This window comes from Schistocerca piceifrons, unplaced genomic scaffold, assembly GCF_021461385.2.
Source record: "Schistocerca piceifrons isolate TAMUIC-IGC-003096 unplaced genomic scaffold, iqSchPice1.1 HiC_scaffold_943, whole genome shotgun sequence".
In the NCBI taxonomy this organism is placed as follows: domain Eukaryota; kingdom Metazoa; phylum Arthropoda; class Insecta; order Orthoptera; family Acrididae; genus Schistocerca; species Schistocerca piceifrons.
This window is the reverse complement of record NW_025729216.1, coordinates 557,501-562,500: the sequence shown is the minus strand read 5'-3', so window position 1 is coordinate 562,500 and position 5,000 is coordinate 557,501. Positions and strand designations below refer to the sequence as shown.

General features: G+C 58.2%; 2 non-coding genes and 1 pseudogene across 2 annotated transcripts; all 3 read right to left on the bottom strand.

Moving 5' to 3' along the window:
* The window catches only part of LOC124773044, a 4,222-nt pseudogene extending 3,557 nt beyond the window's left edge, over positions 1 to 665 (bottom strand).
* Positions 666 to 853: 188 nt separating this feature from the next.
* On the bottom strand, positions 854 to 1,008 carry LOC124772935. Its single transcript, XR_007014388.1, has one exon. It is a non-coding gene; the product is annotated as a 5.8S ribosomal RNA (ribosomal RNA).
* Positions 1,009 to 1,359: 351 nt separating this feature from the next.
* On the bottom strand, positions 1,360 to 3,268 carry LOC124772951. The gene has a single exon (XR_007014402.1). It is a non-coding gene; the product is annotated as a small subunit ribosomal RNA (ribosomal RNA).
* Positions 3,269 to 5,000: the final 1,732 nt, after the last annotated feature.

Here is a 5,000-nt window from a genome sequence, read left to right as displayed (position 1 = left end):
GCGCACCCGGGCCGTAGGCCGGCACCCAGCGGGTCGCGACGTCCTACTAGGGGAGAAGTGCGGCCCACCGCACACCGGAACGGCCCCACCCCGCGGCGAGTGGAAAGGCAACCGGACACGACCCCGCCGCGGATTGCTCCGCGCGGGCGGCCGGCCCCATCTGCCGAGGGCGGAGGCCAGTGGCCGGATGGGCGTGAATCTCACCCGTTCGACCTTTCGGACTTCTCACGTTTACCCCAGAACGGTTTCACGTACTTTTGAACTCTCTCTTCAAAGTTCTTTTCAACTTTCCCTCACGGTACTTGTTCGCTATCGGTCTCGTGGTCATATTTAGTCTCAGATGGAGTTTACCACCCACTTGGAGCTGCACTCTCAAGCAACCCGACTCGAAGGAGAGGTCCCGCCGACGCTCGCACCGGCCGCTACGGGCCTGGCACCCTCTACGGGCCGTGGCCTCATTCAAGTTGGACTTGGGCTCGGCGCGAGGCGTCGGGGTAGTGGACCCTCCCAAACACCACATGCCACGACAGGCGGCAGCCTGCGGGGTTCGGTGCTGGACTCTTCCCTGTTCGCTCGCCGCTACTGGGGGAATCCTTGTTAGTTTCTTTTCCTCCGCTTAGTAATATGCTTAAATTCAGCGGGTAGTCTCGCCTGCTCTGAGGTCGTTGTACGAGGTGTCGCACGCCACACCGCCAGCCGGCTGTGCACGCTACCGAGAAAGTACCGGTATGCGAACCGCCAGGCGACGGGCGCGCATCGCACGTTTGAGGAGACGCGGCCGGCCCCACAGGCGGCCGCGACACTCCCAGGTCTGCGAAGCGGGGCAAACGCCGCGCGCTTCAGTATACGTAGCCGACCCTCAGCCAGACGTGGCCCGGGAACGGAATCCATGGACCGCAATGTGCGTTCGAAACGTCGATGTTCATGTGTCCTGCAGTTCACATGTCGACGCGCAATTTGCTGCGTTCTTCATCGACCCACGAGCCGAGTGATCCACCGTCCTGGGTGATCTTTTCTCAGTTTCCGCCGCCTCTTTCGAGACGGTCGCATAGGCGGGAGTGAGGCGTGTGGCGGCCCCTGTTCCAGCGTTCTGTGTCCAACGGCCTCACGGCCGACGGGCGTCGTACGGCTCCACACCGGAGCGGACAGGCACTCGGGCGAAAGTCATTCAAAACCGGCGCCAGGCGCCAGGTGCCGCACGCCAGCCGCTCCAGCGCTTCAGCGCTCGTACCACACAACATTGCCGCTAGTTTTGAGAGGCACGCGTGGTTCCGCACGCGGCGCACGGCTACTGCGAGCCGTACAGGTAGCGTGTTGCGCGACACGACACGCACATCGAAAGACATGCAGTCTAGTCGGTAATGATCCTTCCGCAGGTTCACCTACGGAAACCTTGTTACGACTTTTACTTCCTCTAAATGATCAAGTTTGGTCATCTTTCCGGTAGCATCGGCAACGACAGAGTCAATGCCGCGTACCAGTCCGAAGACCTCACTAAATCATTCAATCGGTAGTAGCGACGGGCGGTGTGTACAAAGGGCAGGGACGTAATCAACGCGAGCTTATGACTCGCGCTTACTGGGAATTCCTCGTTCATGGGGAACAATTGCAAGCCCCAATCCCTAGCACGAAGGAGGTTCAGCGGGTTACCCCGACCTTTCGGCCTAGGAAGACACGCTGATTCCTTCAGTGTAGCGCGCGTGCGGCCCAGAACATCTAAGGGCATCACAGACCTGTTATTGCTCAATCTCGTGCGGCTAGAAGCCGCCTGTCCCTCTAAGAAGAAAAGTAATCGCTGACAGCACGAAGGATGTCACGCGACTAGTTAGCAGGCTAGAGTCTCGTTCGTTATCGGAATTAACCAGACAAATCGCTCCACCAACTAAGAACGGCCATGCACCACCACCCACCGAATCAAGAAAGAGCTATCAATCTGTCAATCCTTCCGGTGTCCGGGCCTGGTGAGGTTTCCCGTGTTGAGTCAAATTAAGCCGCAGGCTCCACTCCTGGTGGTGCCCTTCCGTCAATTCCTTTAAGTTTCAGCTTTGCAACCATACTTCCCCCGGAACCCAAAAGCTTTGGTTTCCCGGAGGCTGCCCGCCGAGTCATCGGAGGAACTGCGGCGGATCGCTGGCTGGCATCGTTTATGGTTAGAACTAGGGCGGTATCTGATCGCCTTCGAACCTCTAACTTTCGTTCTTCATTAATGAAAACATACTTGGCAAATGCTTTCGCTTCTGTTCGTCTTGCGACGATCCAAGAATTTCACCTCTAACGTCGCAATACGAATGCCCCCGCCTGTCCCTATTAATCATTACCTCGGGTTCCGAAAACCAACTAAATAGAACCGAGGTCCTATTCCATTATTCCATGCACACAGTATTCAGGCGGGCTTGCCTGCTTTAAGCACTCTAATTTGTTCAAAGTAAACGTGCCGGCCCACCGAGACACTCAATAAAGAGCACCCTGGTAGGATTTCAACGGGGTCCGCCTCGGGACGCACGAGCACGCACGGGGCGGTCGCACGCCTTCAGCTCGCCCCACCGGCAGGACGTCCCACGATACATGCCAGTTAAACACCGACGGGCGGTGAACCAACAGCGTGGGACACAAATCCAACTACGAGCTTTTTAACCGCAACAACTTTAATATACGCTATTGGAGCTGGAATTACCGCGGCTGCTGGCACCAGACTTGCCCTCCAATAGATACTCGTTAAAGGATTTAAAGTGTACTCATTCCGATTACGGGGCCTCGGATGAGTCCCGTATCGTTATTTTTCGTCACTACCTCCCCGTGCCGGGAGTGGGTAATTTGCGCGCCTGCTGCCTTCCTTGGATGTGGTAGCCGTTTCTCAGGCTCCCTCTCCGGAATCGAACCCTGATTCCCCGTTACCCGTTACAACCATGGTAGGCGCAGAACCTACCATCGACAGTTGATAAGGCAGACATTTGAAAGATGCGTCGCCGGTACGAGGACCGTGCGATCAGCCCAAAGTTATTCAGAGTCACCAAGGCAAACGGACCGGACGAGCCGACCGATTGGTTTTGATCTAATAAAAGCGTCCCTTCCATCTCTGGTCGGGACTCTGTTTGCATGTATTAGCTCTAGAATTACCACAGTTATCCAAGTAACGTGGGTACGATCTAAGGAACCATAACTGATTTAATGAGCCATTCGCGGTTTCACCTTAATGCGGCTTGTACTGAGACATGCATGGCTTAATCTTTGAGACAAGCATATGACTACTGGCAGGATCAACCAGGGAGCTGCGTCAACTAGAGCTGAGCAGCCGGCCGCCCGGGAGTGTGTCCCGGGGGCCCGCGCGAACACGCAAGCGTCCGCTCAATCATTCTGCAAACAGGAGGAGGCTGAGCTCCCCTGCACAATACACCTCGAAACCCTCTCAGGTCCCGGCGGCGCGCAGCGCCGTCCCAAGTACTTGGTCGGGTTCGAGAGAGGCGCAATCGCCCGGAGTTAGGCGAGTAGACGCTTTCGGTGCGACCACCCGTGCTCCCAACTGAGCTTGCCGCTGCCGACAGAGGCCCGGGAGCGTGCTGTCGTGGCATTGCCGGCGGGAGACAACACGCGCCACCTACGGTGACCGGCAGCTCCAACGCCAGCGCCACAGAAGGACAAAAGCCCCACTTGGGTGCCGAAGCGAACTCTCCCAGCACAGCGCACGCGCCAACACATCCGCACAGCTGCGATACAAACCACCAGCGAGAACCGCTGGGGCGACCGAGCAGCAGACGGCGTCGCGGCGCCGAGCGCCGGGCGGCGGCGCATCCTCAACGCACACAGTCCTCAATCGGACCAGCACACTGAAGATGTCCACCACGCTTCGCACCGGGCCCGCGAGGACCTACTTTGGCCGCACGGCGCCGCGCGCAGGGTGCGCCGGCGCGCAGCTGCGACGCCTGCCGCGTCCGTCGGCCGGCGCGCCTGCCACTGGCCGCCCCCACCAGCCGGCTGTAGCGCGTGCGCCCACGCACCGCGCGGCCAGCACGCCGGGAGGCGCCCCCTCACCGGCCGGGGACGGTCCCACCCAGCCACCGCCGCGTATCGCTTCACACCCAGATGCCGTTCAGTTTCGTCGGCATGGTGGGTATCGCTGGAACAACCGGTTAGTACCTCAACCTATCGTCGCCATCACCGATTCACCCCTAGCGAGAACAACCGCACCACAACAGGTTACCATTTCTTCATTTGCGTAACTTCACCAGAAAACGCAGGCGTCCATCGCCATTTGCAACTTCAACGATTATTGCATGCCTGTGTCAGGTGTCACGCCACACTACGTCTGCCCACATACACGCAACAAAATGTGCACGCCTAGACAATACGTGGAAGGTGGCCCCCGTACGTATGCGATGTCCATTGCTCGAACGACTGTCAACCGGCCTCTGTAGCATGTCGCAGATATGGAACGCGGTGCACCATGCCATCACGGTGTGTGAGGAGAGACGACTAGGTCCGAATACATCAACAGACAGCTCATGCTGATCGCCATCCACGGCGTCCGTTCCTCCCACACGTCTCTATGGCGTACCACACTGCAATCCAGCTCTCATAGGGAGACGACACGTAGCTGCGTGCACAATATTTGCACTGTATGGTCCGCCGTTTTTGGGCGCAGTCGTTGTACGGTCACACATGTGCCACGATGTATCATTCAGTACATAAGGACGAATGTGCAGTACAGATTGTGGTTCACGCGTACGACATCAGCGGACAGTTGACACAGGCCGCACCACAACGTAGCCTGCGTACGTCGCATGCGAAGGGCATTGAACATGCAAACTTGTCACCAACCAGCTTGCGAAGGCAGGGGGCAAGGTGGGGACGTGGGGACGTGGGGAGGGGTGGGGGGGGGGCGGCATGTACGTCCTGCTGCCATCCACATTACAGTGTACAGCAGGAGCATGTGGAAAGTCAGCAAGACTTGCAAGGTGTTTAACATGAAGCGATACACAGGGGAGCGGGCAGTGCGAGTAGCG